This window comes from Tursiops truncatus, chromosome 10, assembly GCF_011762595.2.
Source record: "Tursiops truncatus isolate mTurTru1 chromosome 10, mTurTru1.mat.Y, whole genome shotgun sequence".
Taxonomy (NCBI): Eukaryota; Metazoa; Chordata; class Mammalia; order Artiodactyla; family Delphinidae; genus Tursiops; species Tursiops truncatus.
This window is the reverse complement of record NC_047043.1, coordinates 64,576,869-64,592,343: the sequence shown is the minus strand read 5'-3', so window position 1 is coordinate 64,592,343 and position 15,475 is coordinate 64,576,869. Positions and strand designations below refer to the sequence as shown.

General features: G+C 39.9%; 1 protein-coding gene across 6 annotated transcripts in view; it reads left to right on the top strand.

Annotated features, from left to right (window-relative positions):
• The window catches only part of IP6K1 (inositol hexakisphosphate kinase 1), a 73,926-nt gene that overhangs the window by 4,838 nt on the left and 53,613 nt on the right, over window positions 1-15,475 (top strand). For 2 of the 6 annotated variants that reach the window (XM_019931687.3, XM_019931685.3), the window contains exon 2: window positions 5,555-5,618. The exons of the other annotated variants lie outside the window; for them this stretch is intronic. The gene's annotated coding sequence lies outside the window, so the exon portion shown is untranslated. The remainder of the gene's footprint in view (window positions 1-5,554; window positions 5,619-15,475) is intronic. 6 annotated transcript variants of the gene reach the window in all.

Sequence of the window (15,475 nt, the reverse complement as noted above, 5' to 3'; positions counted from 1 at the left end):
ACCCGATAGAAATTATGGCTCAGACTATTCCCATATACCCGAAAAGTTCTTTTTTTCCCGAGTAGTAGGTTACAATGTGTGAAATTATTCCGAAGCCAGGAAGGATTAGAATATATACTTTGGGGTGACCAAAGAATCAAAATTGATGTTGATACAGGATTGGGTCTCCCCCTCCTGCAGGATCAAAGAAGATTGTGTTTAGGTTCTGGTCAGTTAATAGTATGGTAATTCCAGCTGCTAAGACGGGTAGTGACAATAGGAGTAATACTGCTGTGACTAGGACTGATCATACGAAGATCAGTATATTATGAGCATCTGGGTTGGTAAACGATGCATTTACATCAAGGGCTAGCTTGCAGTAAATTAGGGAAGCAGGGTGTAAGGACAGTGGTGAGTGGTGGGGACTTCAGTGATCTAGCAACCACAGGCGCTATTGGAAAAGGGGCACTGTTTCTTAGTTTTAGCCAGTTGTTGTGTTACCAGATCTTGTGATTTTGGGGGTTTTTTTTTTAAAGGAAAACCAGAAATCTGGATTTTCATGTGAAATTTCCTGATTTTAAAGTTTGGTGATGAATTAAAATTTGAGCCACTCCAGTGATCAGAGAAAACCCTTTGCAGACCAGAAATGGTGAAAAATTTGAATTGCCTGGTATACATTCCCAGCTGAGGTTGAATCAGGTGACACGCTGCCATCTTGTTTCAGCTGTAATACATATTTCCCTTGATTTCCAATGAAAGTAGAGTGCTTTCAGATGGAAGTAGAGTGCTCCTATGAAACCTTTCATGAGCCAAACGGCTTAAAGTGAAGAAGCAATTACCTTAGGACACATCTTCTAGTTGTGGCATGCGAACTCTTAGTTGCAGCATGCATGTGGGATCTAGTGCTCTGACCAGGGATCGAACCCGGGCCCCCTGCATTTGGAGCGCAGAGTCTTAACCACTACACCACCAGGGAAGTCCCCAGTTTACTGTATTTTTTATAGTTTGTTGGGAGAGAGAACTAATATGTAGTATTCCTCTTGCTTGATTGGAATCTTTATTCCCTGGTCTTCATGTTTTTCTTTTGAATAACTAAGTGGATAAGAGAAGGAATTTCTTTTTTAATAGACCTATGAGACAAGTAGTAGTACATTCACTTTACATTTGATGAAATGAAGTGAGAATAATGTTTAGGCCACACAGCCAGGGAGTATCAGTGCTCAGACAGTGCCCATGCCTTGTCATGATAAATAGGCTCTGCTTCAGTGTTTGTTTAAGTACATATTTTTTTTTTTGCCCCTCAAATGATTAGATTTCCCTGTTAAATTTTTGTCTTCTTTTAAAGTAACTTTTATTGAAGCATAAAATATATATAAAGTACACAAAATTACATGATTTTTTACACCTGTATATACTTAACAACCACCCAGAAAAAAAAATTAGAACATTTGAATAATTTGGCTCTTGGGGGACTTCCCTTGCGGTCCAGTGGTTAAGACTGTGTGCTTTTACTGCAGGGGGCATGAGTTCAGTTGCTGGTTGGGGACCTAAGATCCCTCATGCCGCACAGCGTGGCCCAAAAAAACAAAATAAAAGAGCAAAAACAAAACAAAAAAATTGGCTTTAAAAAAAATAGATTTTGGGACTTCCCTGGTGGCACAGTGGTTAAGAATCCTCCTGCCAGTGCAAGGGACATGGGTTCGATTCCTGGTCTGGAAAGATCCCACATGCCGCGGAGCAACTAAGCCCATGTGCCACAACTACTGAGCCTGCACTCCAGAGCCCGTGAGCCACAACTACTGAGCCCGTGCGCCTAGAGCCTGTGCTCTGCAACAAGACAAGCCACCTCAATGAGAAGCCTGCGTACCGCAACCAAGAGTAGCCCCTGCTCACCTCAAAAGAAAGCCTGTGCACAGCAATGAAGACCCAATGCAGCCAAAACTTAAATAAATAAATAAAAATTGTTTAAAAAGATAAAAAATAGGTTTTGTTTTTTAGAGCAGTTTTGGGTTCATAGCATAATTTGAGTGGAGAGTTCCCATATACCCCTAGGCCCCACTCATACATATCAACATTCCACACCAGAGTGGTACATTTGCTACAGTTGATGAACGTACATTGACACATCATTATCACTCAAAGTCTGTAGTTTATGTACCTTTTATGGGTTTTTACAAATGTATAACGACATATATCTACCATTATAGTATCATACAGAATAGTTCCACTGTCCTAAAAAAAAATCTCTGTTCTTCTGTTCATCCCTTCCTCTCCCTCAGCCTCTGGCAATCACTAATCTTTTTTTTTTTTTAATATTTTATTTGTTTATTTGGCTGTGCTGGGTCTTAGTTGCTGCACGCGGGATCTTCGTTGCGGCATGTGAACTCTTAGTTGCGGCACGTGGGATCTAGTTCCCTGACCAGGGATGGAACCTGGGCCCCTGCATTTTGAGCACAGAGACTTAGCCACTGGACTACCAGGGAAGTCCCACTGATCTTTTTACTGTTCCTTTTCTAAAATGTCATGTAGTCGGAGTCATACAGTGTGTAGCCTTTTTAGATTGGCTTCTTTTACTTAGTAATGTACATTTAAGATTTCTCCATGTCCTTACAGAGCTTTGATAGCTCATTTCTTGTTAGTGCTGAATAATCCATTGTGTGGGTGTACCACCATTTATTTATCCGTTCATCAGTTGAAGGCCATCTTGGTTACTTCTAAGTTTTGACAGTTATGAATAAAGCTACTATGTAATTTGTTTTTTATACAAAATAGATCTTGATGTTTGTTTTTCTAGAGTGAAATGCTTGTTCCGTCCTCCTCCCCTTGGCCGTGCTGCGTGGCTTGTGGGATCTTAGTTCCCCAACCAGAGATCGAACCCGGACCCTCGGCAGTAAAAGTATGGAGTCCTAACCACTGGACGGCCAGGGAATTCCCTCACTTGCTCTTTTTAAAGAAGAGTAACATGCATTTCATATTTGTTGTGAGCTTAGGCGAATGTTTAGATTCATAACCTATTATAAAGTGGGCCAAATAAAGCTTTCCTTTTCCTACTTCAGCTTTCATCTGATTACCTTCTGTGTGCTTTAGTGTCCTCATCTTTTATTTTTTTAAATGATATATCAGTTTTTAAAAAATATTTATTTTATTTATTTTCCTTATTTTTTTTTTTGGCTGCATCGGTTCTTCGCTGCGGCACACGGGATCTTTGTTGAGGCATGCGGGATCTTTTCGTTACGGTGTGCATCTGCTCGGGTTTCTCTCGAGTTGAGGCATACGGGCTTCTCTCTAGTGGTGTGCAGGTTTTCCCTCTCGTTGAGGTGCGCAATCTCAATAGTTGTGGCATGCGGGCTTAGTTGCCTGACCAGGGGTCGAACGTGCGTCCCCCGCATTGGAAGGTGGACTCTTTACCACTGGACCACCAAGGAAGTCCCTAGTTTCCTCATCTTTTAAATGTGGACAACTTTTCCTTTCCTCCTCAACAGCTGTGCACCCTGGCCTGATACCTGGGAAATTGGGCTTTAGGTAGGTAAGCATTTTACTTGGGAAACTATAATCTGTGCTGTGAGCAAACCTTATTGCTGTATGTGGTCCTTATTGAAATACTGGCCCTGTGGGAGGGCGAAGGATCTTGGAGCTGTTTGTAAAACTTATTGAGGGTAAAAATCCTTATCTGAAGGTGATGAAAGCAAATCAAAACCAACTTTCCTTTAAGAATTTTATCTTTTCAAGTATAAGACTGTAGTTAGGGTCATACCCCCTGAACAAAGCAGGTCGATTTTCTAGTCCTCGTACAACCTGAGATTAAGGTAAAATCCTTTGTTAGAAAAAAGTTCAGATAATTGGTTCCGATATTCTTCATTTGACTGATAAGCCCTAAAAGCTATGCAGAGGACTTTGTTTCTCCTTTGGGCTCATCTTGGAGCCTTTTGATAACTGTACCCTTTGCTCCCTGTATCCAGTCTGACTGCTGGGTCTGCTGAAGACTATGTGAGTGGCTTTGGTATACTGACAGCATTGCTTGGCTGTACTTTCTTCCCAAGTCAATTTTTTTGTTTTTATGTATTATTATTACTTCAGTTTTCCCTATTAAAATATTCAAATTTTGGACTTCTCTGGTGGCTCAGTGGTTAAGAATCCACCTGCCAATGCAGGGGACATGGGTTCGGTCCCTGGTCTGGGAAGATCTCACATGCCACAGTGCAACTTAGCCTGTGCGCCACAACTACGGAGCCTGCGCTCTAGAGCCCGCACACCGCAACTACTGAGGCCACGCACCACAACTGCTGAGCCCGCGTTCTGCAGCTACTGAAGCCCTCATTCCTAGAGCCCATGCTCTGCAACAAGAGAAGCCACCACAATGAGAAGCCTGTGCACTGCAGTGAAGAGTAGCCCCCACTCGCCACAACTAGAGAAAGCCTGCGTGGAGCAATGAAGACCCAACACGGCCCCCCCCCACAAAAAAAACTCAAATTTTGTCTTAACAGATGTTGTTAATGGAGCCCCACAGAGGCCTTGCATCTGAACTATAGCATTGTCTTGGTAGCTGAACTGGTGATGCCAGTATGGTTTCTCCTCTGCCAGGATAGAGAGTGGGGGAAGGTGGGAGACCTCATTTCTTTTGAGTTGGCTTATAAATTAGTTTTATAATGCAAATAGCAACTGCTACTGGATTTAGATGTTGTGGTTTTTTCTCTTCCATATTACCTAAGGATACAATTTCAGCCGCTCTTCTCAAAGTTTTCTCCTGACCATGTATTGATGCTGGTTGTCAGCATTCAGCGTATTTCCTGGGAGATTTGAAACCCTCCAAGATTATATTATCACCCAAACATTGGAGCTATAATGTGAAGGTTTCCAGATACCATGCTTTCTTCAGGTGGGATGGTTTCAGAGTCTTAGACATTATTTTAGAGTGTGGGGACTTTGGCAATGTTGTGTTCAGTTTCTAGGTGATGTCTAAAGTTGTAGAGAAAATATGTGATATTCTTAAGGGCAAGCCTGGTTCTGAAACTTTTGGTGTCCCCACTATTTAGTTTCTCTTCCTCACATTCTGTGGCCTTGCTTCCTTGTAGTGTGAAAAAGGCACAGGAGTGTTGTCTCTAGTGTCTGAAAGGTTTGGGGTCCCCACATCATTTTGTTAAGGCAGTAAACTTTTTTTTTTAATTTTAAAATAAATTTATTTATTATTTTTGGCTGTGTTGGGTCTTCGTTGCTGCATGGGAGCTTTCTCTAGTTGCAGCGAGCAGGGGCTACTCTTCGTTGCAGTGCGTGGGCTTCTCATGGCAGTGGCTTCTCTTGTTGCGGAGCACAGGCTCTAGGCGCATGGGCTTCAGTAGTTGTGACTCGCAGGCTCTAGAGTGCAGGCTCAGTAGTTGTGGCACACGGGCTTAGTTGCTCTGTGGCACGGCACGTGGGATCTTCCCGGACCAGGGATCGAACCCGTGTCCCCTACATTGACAGGTGGATTCTTAAACACTGTGCCACCAGGGAAACCCAATGCAGTAAACTTTCTGGGCATATGAACCTCCCTGTGTACTTACTGCCTAGAGTACTAATCTCACTCAATCCTGTACAGGAGTGGTGCCTGCCTCCCCAGACTAGATTGAAAAGATCCATCTTGGAACTCTTCTTGGAACCAGGTGAGGAAGCTGAATGCTGGTATTTCAAGTATTAGTTGTGGAGCCTTACTTAGACAAGTCATCTGATTTCTCTGCTACTTTGCTTGTAATATTGGATTGACAATACCTAATCTCTTTACTTTATGGTGTTGATCAGATAAAGGGGAAGCTTGTCAAATGGTTAACCTATAGCTTGTTTTATTTTTCTAATGTTATTTTAAAAAATTTATGTATTTGGCTGCGTCGGGTCTTAGTTGTGGCATGCGGGATCTTTCGTTGTGGTGTGTGGGCTCTCTAGTTATGGCACGCGGGCTCAGTAGTTGCAGTGCACGGGCTTAGTTGCCCTGCGGCATGGGGGATCTTGGTTTCCCGACCAGGGATCGAACCCGCATCCCCTGCATTGGAAGGCAGATTCTTAACCACTGGACCACCAGGGAAGTCCCTATCATACTCTTTTTTTTTTTTTTTTTTTTTTTTTTTTTGCGGTACGCGGGCCTCTCACTGTTGTGGCCTCTCCTGTTGCGGAGCACAGGCTCCGGACGCGCAGGCTCAGCGGCCATGGCTCATGGGCCTAACCACTCCGCGGCATGTGGGATCTTCCCGGACCGGGCACGAACCCGTGTCCCCTGCATTGGCAGGCGGACTCTCAACCACTGCGCCACCAGGGAAGCCCCATACTCTTTTAAAATTGCTTATTTGCCTCTCCTCTCTACCTGCTCTCCATCCTCACTTTCAGTTTTCTGAGGGCAGGAACTGTGTTTGTCTTATTACTACAGTATTCTACAGGGTCTCATTCATTTTGGGTACTCAGCATATATTTGATTATATACTTTAAAAAGGTTTTTTTGCAGATATTATTTTAATGGTTCACGACTGATTTGGAGACTTTATAATTGCGACTTAGACACAAACTTGATTTGGTGAAAACTGTTCTGAAACTTATAAAGACTGCTCAACTGGAGGATACTGTGTGGGTCAGGGCCAAGTAGAACACTAGATTTTTCAGGCCAGCACAGGGCATGCCTAGGCTGTTTTGGTTTTTGATATTCTGCATGAAAAATACAATTATTTTTTTAGCATAGAAAGTGAAATGAATGATAAGTTTCTTCCGTATTTTGGAAGGTGTATTATAAAATATGTGGTTGTGTTAGCTATTTCATGAGTGTCTCCAAAGAAAATGCTGCCTTTAGCTTCAGGGAGCTGAATATTAAGCTTGAGTAACTTCATGAAGCAGAATGTACCAGGTACCTTAGGCCCTTAAACATGTTAACTTGACTGTTTACAATGTTGTATTACTTTTCATTGGTAGATTGTGAATAAAGCAGAAGCATGTGGATTTTATGTAGGTAATAAAATTTATCATTTTAGGTGTATGCTACTTAGCCTTTTCAACTCATTGAAACAACTTTCAGGGTCCATTCAGAAACCACACAGTAATTTGAACAGGTAACAGGAGATTGGAGTAGTGATGGGTTGGCTAGTAAGAAGTAGAGTGAATAGCTACTACCTGTAGGGCTGATACAGGGTGCTTAAGGAAGATACCCTTCTGGGACTGAAATCCATATCTTGTTGGAGGATAGGGTGGCCATGACTAACTGGATGGCCGAGAAAATCATTGTAGTGTCACACTGGCAGAACATGTTGGAAATCTATCCTCCAGAACTTGCTGGAAATCTACCCCCTTGGATGTCAGAGAAAGCCATTTATGGAGGGGTGTCTTGCTGGAACCACTCTGCCGCAAAACTGCTTGAGTGAGGTGTTAGAGGAAGCTACTGGACACTGCGTGCTGCTGACCACTATGCATTGCAGGTGTCAGGCACCCATCAGTGACTGGACAGTGCGGGGAGCTGACTGGCTGGCAGGGGCCTGGTGATAGGAGCATACTGGAACCATGTAGAGAAGCCTCCTCTTTTTGCAGTGTCTCTCCCGTGTCCTCTACTGATAAAGTTTAACATCAGTTGGCAAAGGAAAATATTTAATGGGTTTAGCTCCATTTTTGCAGAGCAGGCCATGATGTTTGGGTTTGGAGCAAAGAGGTAATATATTGATAACTGGTAAACTGCTGTTTGTCAGCACTATATAACAAGTTATTAATTTAAAACAATTTATTTATTTAATAAATAAATAAATATTGGCTGCACTGGGTCTTGGCTGCACCGGGTCTTCGTTGTGGCACATGGGATCTTTAGTTGTGGCATGTGGGATTCTTAGTTGCAACAGGAGGACTCTTAGTTGTGGCATGCAGGCTTCTTAGTTGCAGCATGCGAACTCTTAGTTGCAGCATGCATGTGGGATCTAGTTCCCCGACCAGTGATCGAACCCGGGCCCCCTGAATTAGGAGTCTGACCTACTGGATCACCAGGGAGGTCCCAAGTTATTAATAATTTGATAAGTATTTTCTTAACAGAATTCTCTTGTTGCTACCACCTTATGTTTTCAGTTTGTTTTAATGTAAGTGATTAAACCACTGTTCTGTTCTAGCCAGAGACAACTTCTCTGACTTTTTTCATCGTACATTAGTTAGGCTTGTTCTAAAATTTCATATAAGTGGAATAATATCCTGTGCACTCTTGTATAGGGCTTCTTTCATGCAGTATACTGTTCAGGGATTTATCCATGCTATTGCCTGTATCATTGGTTCATTCCTTTTTATTGCTGTGAAGTATTTCATCGCATGAACATTCCAGTTTGTTGATCTGTTCCCCTGTTGATGGACATCTGGTCTGCTTCCAGGGTTTGACTTATAAGTAAAGCTTCTGTGAACATTTTTGTACAAGTGGTTTTGGAGAACATATACATTCATTTCTCTTGAGGGGAAATGAATTGCTGGATCATAGGGTAGATGTATGTCTTGTTTTATAGGAAACATTGACACCTTTTTCAAAATGGTTGTACCATTTTACATTCCGACCAAGAATATATGAGTTGTGATTGTTCCACGTCCTCAGCAACATTTAGCGTGTTGTCAGTGTTTTGAATTTTAGCCATTTTTGTGAAAGTATTATGATATCTCCTTGTGGTTTTAACTTGCAGTTACCTGATTACTGATGATGTTGAGCACTGGTGTCTCTACTTAATGGTCATTTGTATATTTCCTTTGTGAAGTACAATACTTGTTCAGATTTTCAGCCCATTTAAAAAAAATGGAACTGTTAACTTCCATCTATTATTGTGTTTTAGGAGCTCTTTTTATATTTTGAATACCAGTCAGATATATGTTTGTGAAAATTTTCTGCCAGTGCATGGTGGCTTGCCTATTTATTTCTTATAAGTATATTTCGAAGATTAGAAGTTTTCAGTTTTGTTGAAGTCTGATTTATCAATATTTTCTTTCATGGCTATTGCTTTCTGTGCCCTTGCCTGTCTCTAAGTGCAGGAGATTTTGCCTGTGTTTTCACTAGAAGTTTTACAGTTTTAGCGTTTACATTCAGGTCTTTGATCCTCCTTGAATTAATTTTTGTGTATTGTGTAAGATTGAAGTTGAGGTTCAAACTCCCTCCCCACCCTCCACCAGTATGGATATCTTGTCCCAGTACCAGCACCATTTGCTGAAAAGACTTGTGTATTTGTTATCTATTCAATTACTCCAAAATTTAGCAGTTTAAAACAGCAAACATTTATTACTTCAGTCTCTGAGGCTCAGTAATTGAAGAGGGGCTTAGTGGGGTGATTCTGGCTCATAGTCTCTCATGAAGTTGCTGTTAGGATGTCTTCTGGGGCTGCCAGTCATAGAGGTTTGCCTGAGGCTGGAGGATCTGCTTCCAAGATGACTTACTTGGCTTTTGGCAGGAGTCCTCAGTTCTTTGATATGTGGGCTCTCTGAGTACCCTCCTGGTATGCAGTTCTGTCCTCCAGAGTGAATGATCCAAAACAGTAAGGAAGAAGCTTCTTATCTAGTCACATACTGTCACTTCTGCCATATTCTGTTTATTAGAATGAAGTCATTAAGTCCATCCCATACTCAGGGAGAGGCGAGAGGAGGGCTCTGCCTTTTGGGGGAAGGAATGTTGAAAAATTTGATGTAGTTTAAAATCACCACAACTTTCTCTGCTCCTCTGTTTGCTTTAGTACTTTGGTCAAAAATTAATTGACTGTGTAGGTATGGGCCTATTTCTGGGGTCTCTGTTTTGTTCCATTAATCTGTTTATTTATCTATATGCCAGTACCCCACTGCTGTAGCTTGTTTTATTTATCTATATGCCAGTACCCCACTGCTGTAGTCTTGAAGTCAGGTAGTATAAGTTGTCAAACTTTATTCTTTATCAAGATTGATTTGGATATTTTAGGTTCTTTGTATTTCCATATACACTTTAGAATTAATTTGTCAATTTCTGTGAAAAAATCTGACATTGTGGTTGAGATTTCATTGAATCTATAGATTCATTTGGAGAGAATTGACAACTTAACAATATTGAGTCTTCTAATCCGTATACATTATATAGATCTCCATTTATTTATGACTTCAATTTCTCTCTGCATTGTTTGATTGTTTTCAATGTTGAGGTCTTTCATATATTTCATTAAATTTATTCCAAGATATTTAATGTTCTTTTAGTGCTATTGTAAATGAATTGTTTTTTGTCAATATTATTCTTTTTATTTAATTGAAGTACAGTTGATTTACAATATTATATTAGTTCCAGGTGTACAGCATAGTGAGTCAGTATTTTTACAGATTATACTCCATTAAAAGTTATAACAAGATAATGGCAAGAACTCACTGTTCTATACAGTATATCCTTCTTGCTTATCTATTTTATACATAATAGTTTGTATCTGTTAATCCCATACCCCTTATTTGCCCTGCCTCCCTTCTGTCTCTCCTTTGGTAACTACTAGTTTGTTTTCTGTATCTCTGAGTCTCTTTCTATTTTGTGTATGCATTCATTTGTATTATTTTTTGGATTCCACATATAAGTGATATCATACAGTATTGTCTTTCGCTCGCTTATTTCACTAAGCATAATATTCTCTATGTCCGTCCACTTTGCTGCAAATGGCAGAGTTCTTCCCCTTTTATGACTACGTAATATTCCATTTGTGTGTGTGTGTATATATGTGTATATATACACACACACACATATGTATATACACACACACACACACACATACATATACTACATCTTCTTCATCCATTTATCTGTTGATGGGCGCTTGGGTTGCTGCCATATCTTGGCTATTGTAGCTAGTGCTGCTCTGAACATGGGGGTGCATATATTTTTTCAAATTAGTGTTTTAAGTTTTTCCAGATATATACCTGGGAGCAGAATTGCTGGATCATATGGTAGTTCTGTTTTTATTTTTATTTATTTATTTATTAAAAAAATTTTTTTTAACATTTTTATTGGAGTATTCACTTTGCTTTATAACAAAGTGAATCAGTTATACATATACATATATCCCCATATCTCTTCCCTCTTGCGTCTCCCTCCCTCCCACCCTCCCTATCCCACCCTTCTAGCTGGTCACAAAGCACTGAGCTGATCTCCCTGTGCTGTGTGACTGCTTCTCACTAGCTATCTGTTCTACCTTTGGTAGTGTATATATGTCCATATATACACTACCACTCTCTTACTTTGTCCCAGCTTACCCTTCCCCCTCCCTGTGTCCTCAAGTCCATTCTCTGGTAGGTCTGCGTCTTTATTCCCGTCTTGCCCCTAGGTTCTTCATGACCTTTTTTTTTAGATTCCATATATATGTGTTAGCATACAATATTTGTTTTTCTCTTTCTGATTTACTTCAGACTCTAGGTCCATCCTCCTCACTACAAATAACTCAATTTCGTTTCTTTTTATGGCTGAGTAATATTCCATTGTATATATGTGCCACATCTTTATCCATTCATCTGTCGATGGACACTTACATTGCTTCCAAGTCCTGGCTCTTGTAAATAGAGCTGGAATGAACGTTGTGATACATGACTCTTTTTGAATTATGTTTTTCTCAGGGTATATGCCCAGTAGTGGGATTGCTGGGTCTTATGGTAGTACTGTTTTTAGTTTTTTACTGTTTTTATTTTTTTAGAGGAAACTCCATACTGGTAAATGAATATTTTTTTTTAATTGTAGTAAAATACATATAACATAAAAGTTGCCATGTGAACTGTTTTAAATGTATAACACAGTGGCATTAAGTACATTCATAATGTTGTGTAACCATTATCACTGTCTATTTCAAGAACTTTTTTCATCATCTCAAATAGAAGCTCTGTACCCATTATATAGTAGCACCCCATTCCCCCTGCCCCCCACCCCCTTGCAGTCTCTAATCCACTTCTATCTCTATGAACTTGCCTATTCTAGATATTTCATATAAGTGGAGTCATATAATTTTTTTCCTTTGGTACCTGGCTTGTTTACTTAGCATAATGTTTTCAGGGTTCATCCATGTTATAGCATGTATCAGAATTGCATTCCTTTTTATGACTGAATAACGTTCCATTGTATGTATATACCACATTTTATTTATGCATTCATCTGTTGATGGATATGGGTTGTATTCACTTTTTGGCTATTGTGAATAATGCACACTAGTGTATAAATATCTGTTTGAATCCCTGCTTTCAGTTCTTTGGGTTAGGGGTGGAATACCTAGGAAAAGAATTGCTGGATCATATGGACATTCTCTGTTTAATTTTTTGAGGAACCACCATATTGTCTTTCACAGTGACCTCACCATTTTACAGTCCTACCAGCAGTGCACAGGGTTCCAATTTCTCTGCATCCTCACCAACTTTTGTTTCTGCTTTTTTGATGATAGCCATTCTAGTGGGTGTGAAGTGGTAGCTTATTGGGGCTTTGATTTGCATTTCTTTCTTTTTTTTTTTTTTTTGGTACACGGGCCTCTCACTGTTGTGGCCTCTCCCATTGCGGAGCACAGGCTCCGGACGCTCAGGCTCAGCGGCCATGGCTCACGGGCCCAGCTGCTCCGTGGCATGTGGAATCTTCCCAGGCCGGGGCACGAACCCACGCCCCCTGCATCGTCAGGCGGACTCTCAACCACTGCGCCACCAGGGAAGCCCTGATTTGCATTTCTTTAATGACGATGTTGGGCATCTTTTTATGTGCTTATTGGCATTTGTATATGTTCTTTGGAGAAATGTCTAGTTAAGTCCTTTGGTCAGTTTTTAATTGGGTCATTTATTTTTGTTGTTGTTAAGTTGTAGGAGTTCTCTTTGTATTCTGGATATTAATCCCTTATCACACGTGGGATTGCATATATTTTCTCCCATTCTGTGGGTTGTCTTTTCATTCTCTTGATAGTGTCTTTGATGCACAGAAGTTTTAAATTTTGATGAAGTCCAGTTTATCCATTTTTTTGTTTTCTTGCTTGTGCTATTGTTGTGATATTCAAGAAATCATTATCAAATCCAAGGTCATGAAGTTCCCCCCACCCATGTTTTCTTCTAAGAGTTTTATAGTTTTAACTTGTAAGTTTAGGTCTTTGATCCATTTTGTTTATTTTTGTATATAATGTGAAATAATGGTCTAACTTCACTCTTTTGCATGTGGCTGTTTTGTTTTCCCAACACCATTTATTGAAAAGATTGTTGAGACTTTCCTGGTGGTCCAGTGTCTAAGACTCCATGCTGTCAAGGCAGGGTGCCCGGGTTCAATCCCTGGTCAGGGAACTAGATCCCACATGCCACAACTCAAGATCCCGCATGTTGCAACTAAAGATCCCACATGCTGCAGTGAAGATCCCGCCTGCCGCAACTAAGAGCACGCCAAATAAATTTAAAAAAGAAAGAAAGAAAGAAAAAATTGTCCTTTCCCCACTGAGTGGTATTGGCACCCACGTCAAAAATCATTTGACTGTATATTTGAGGGTTTATTTCTGGACTTCCTATTCTGTTCCATTGGTCTATATATCTGTCTGCATGCTAGTACCATACTGTCTTGATTATTGTAGCTTTGCAGTAAGTTTTGAAATCAAGAAATGTGATTCCTCCAACTTTGTTCAAGAATTTTGGCTGTTCAGAGTCCCTAGAGATTTCTGTATGAACTTCTGGATGGGTTTTCTATTTCTATAAAACCGCCATTGGGATTTTGTTAGGGATTTCAGTCAGCCTGTAGATCTCTTTGGGTGGTCTTTGTCATTTAACAATAGTAAAAGTTCCAGTTTATCAAATGGGCTGTCTTTCCATTTATTTACTTCTTTAATTTCTTTCAACAATATGTTATAGTTTTCAGAATACAAGTCTTTCATCTCCTTGGTTAAATTCATTATTTATGTATATCTTTGATTTATGTATCTCTTTGATACTATTGTAAATGGAATTGTTTTCTTAAAATTCCTTTTCAGATTGTTCTTTGCTAGTGTATAGAAATGCAGCTCTTTTTTTGTGTTGCTTTTGTATCCTGCAAATTTGCCAAATTCGTTTATTAGCTCTAACAGTGGTTTTGTGTGTATGTATGTAATTTTAGGGTTTTCTATATATAAGACCATGTTATTTGCAAACAGATAGTTTTTACTCTTCCTTTCCAATTTGGATGCTTTATATTTCTTTTTCTTAATTGCTCTGGCAGGAACTTCCTTTGTAATTTCTTGAATCCATTGGTTGTTCAAGGTTGTATGTTATTTAATTTCCACATATTTGTAAATTTTCCAGTTTTCTTTTTATTGATTTTTAGTTTCTGTTGTGATTGTAAAAGATACTTTGTATTATTTCAGTCTTATAAAATGTATTTAGACTTGTCTTCTGGCCTACATATGATCTTTCCTGAAGAATGTTCCATGTGCACTTGAGAAGATTTATTTTTCTGTTATTGGGTTGAATATCCATATATATCTGTTACGTCTAATTGGTTTACAGTGTTGTTCACATCCTCTATTTCCTTATTGATATTCCATCTGTTTTTGATATTGTTCTGTCCATTTCTGAATGTGGGATTTTGAAATCTCCAACTATTCTTGAAGGACTGTCTTTTTTTCATCTTCTGTGCTATCAGTTTTTACTTCACACGTGTTTTGCCAAAAGCCTGCTTTTGGTTTCAAGGTTCGTTGGAGTCACTGGCAAAATAACCACTCGTCTCACACAACTGAACAGATTTAATTAATTTTTTAATAAAACATTATTTAACTTATGTTCAATATATAGTCATTAGAAGGGGGTGAATAAAAGTATTCGAGAGACATAACAGAGTACATCACCAGATTGGGCCAACACCTACATCCAGATTCAAACAGCAGCTGGGAAGTCCCGAGTAACAGCAATCTGGAGTCCCAGTGGTGAAGGGTCCCAGGCGGTGTGTCCACCCCACAGGTGAGACTTCAGATTGAAACTCTGGGGACTTCCATTTATAATCCCAGACCGCACACTGTGATTTTGGTTTACGTGCAAAAATGCAGCCCTGATTTAACTGTAACAATGCTGTTGGTTTCACCGCTTGAGTCACAAGATTTTCCAGACCCTGGGGGACTGGCCAGGTGCCCAGGGCTAAAGAAATTCCAAGACGCACTCCCTTTCTTATCATAGGTGCTACTTGTTGGTAACAATTGTTAGGTGAGCAAGCAAGCACACAGTCCAGACAGGGTCACAAATCAGTCTGAGGCCTACTTCTGCCTCTGAAGCCTGAACAAGACTACTTTACTAGTTTTCCCAAGATTTGGCCTCTAGGATTGTTTAGGCTGAAGAGCGTAAGAATAAGGCAATATAACACGAGCAGTTTTTCGAATACGGTAAGATAAGTAACAGTTACAAACAGTGAGTAAGAGTAATATAATCAAAAATACAAGCAGTGGGTTAAATAATGCAGAGAACAATTGTCGAGCTTTGGGGGGTTGAGTAAAGAAAAAGTCCCACCAAGTATGAGAAGTATGCTTTTGTACATTAACTCCCACATCTATTGTTAGCTGCAATAGTAGTAACAATAGTG